We start from the raw sequence: 1,698 nt of genomic DNA on the forward strand, positions 1-1,698 counted from the left end.
CCTTATGGCTACAACACTGGAGGAATTCCATGGCATACTATGCAACAATGAGCCTTTACTTGTAAAGCTACAAACTTACCCGAGGGATTTTTTTCCTGGGAGCCATGGTTCCCGGCCATAAGCCACAGCTCTTTCATTAGGGGGAAAAAGGGTGGTTGTTTTTCTTTGGGGGGGTGATGGCCCAAAACTATTCAGACTGTTCAAAAATATATCACGCGTCTTTTTGAACTTTATGAATACCTCTTCCACGGTGCGGTTGTACCCATGCACGTTTAATTGCGCTGCTAGTTCTCTATGTACAGGAAGAATGGGTATAGAAAGGGACCTCATGAGCGTCTTTAATTTTCCGCTCCCCCTAACACTTCTCAGGAGCAGATCAATCTCCTTATTTGCCCATTTGGAACCCTTCCTACGCGCCATCACTGCTTCCCAATAACTTCGGCCACTCCGAAATGTCCAGCGGGAAGAGGGATTTGCAACGTCATCACTGTGCAGGGATTCTTGGCGCCAAAAAATAGACTTGCGCCCTCTAGTGCTTTTACTGCAGAGCCGGGAGTTTGGGAGTACAGAGAGCCAGCATCAGCAGCTAAGTGATACCGCAGAAGTTAGTTTCACAACCTCTATAATTAAATTGCAGACAGTATTGTTTTATATTTGCTGTAATTAGGAAAGCCATGGATAGCCGTGCAGTGACCGAAAGCAGTGCCTCCACAAAAGCAAGGGGGAGGGTCTGGAGTGCCAATGAAGTTTTGGCCTTATTAGAAATATGGAAAGAACAAAAATTGCAGACCAAATTAAAAAAGAATTACAGAAATTTGGATATATTTAAGGTTGTATCTGATGAAATGGCAAAGAAAAACCATGTCAGATCTGCCGAGGAATGCAGAAGCAAATCCAAAAAAAAAAAATGAGATTTGAGTATAGAAAGGTTGTGAAACATAATCAGAGAAGTGGAAGCAACCCTATTACATATCCCTTTTATAGGGAACTAGAGGAAATCTTTCATGGGGATGTTAGCATCACCCCTCATAGGTTATCCCGAAGTCTTCATTTTGAAAGGGAGGGTGAAACCACAAATGTGACTCAAGAAACCACATCCACCTCCATGGCTAACACAGGCGAAGGAAGCACCCAAGAAACAACTACCAGACAAGACAGTGATGAAGGCAAGTAGCCCATCTGTAATGCCTGAAGATTTCTGCTATGTGCGTGACAACATTATTTTGTTAAAATAACAAAGGCTTTACTCTTTTTTTCCCCTTGAATTTTTCAGATTCTGATGACACTTGTCTCGATGACACAATCATTACTATACCTTTCACAATTTTGGAAAGTGGACCTACGCAAATAGCAGGTAGTCATATATAAATTTATGTCAATTTCTGGATCTCTGTTCTCTTAATAAATATAGTGAACCTGTATATGTGTTCAAAATAAATAACGTTGGTGTTTCATGCTCCACTTTGAAGGTGCGACTGGAGAACAATTGGGTGACTTGGAAAGACGTGCAGATGATACAAGCGGTAGAAGCGATGGTAGGTAGTATCTGCTTTTCTAAGAAAATCCCTTGTCTAAAACCCTTTACATGATGCTACCATAAGAAATAAATTTCCTTCCTGTGGGCTTAATCTATTTTCACAAATTTTTACATTTCAGTACGTAACGATCCAGAGGACGAACAACCCAATGTATTGCTGT

At 41.3% G+C, this 1,698-nt stretch overlaps 1 long non-coding RNA gene across 1 annotated transcript; it reads left to right on the forward strand.

The window, feature by feature from the left end:
• The first annotated feature begins 998 nt into the window (after positions 1–998).
• Positions 999–1,693, forward strand: LOC121918594. Its single transcript, XR_006101265.1, has 3 exons — positions 999–1,354; positions 1,470–1,535; positions 1,657–1,693. It is a non-coding gene; the product is annotated as an uncharacterized LOC121918594 (long non-coding RNA).
• Positions 1,694–1,698: the final 5 nt, after the last annotated feature.

Source organism: Sceloporus undulatus, unplaced genomic scaffold, assembly GCF_019175285.1.
Source record: "Sceloporus undulatus isolate JIND9_A2432 ecotype Alabama unplaced genomic scaffold, SceUnd_v1.1 scaffold_18821, whole genome shotgun sequence".
Lineage (NCBI taxonomy): Eukaryota > Metazoa > Chordata > Lepidosauria > Squamata > Phrynosomatidae > Sceloporus > Sceloporus undulatus.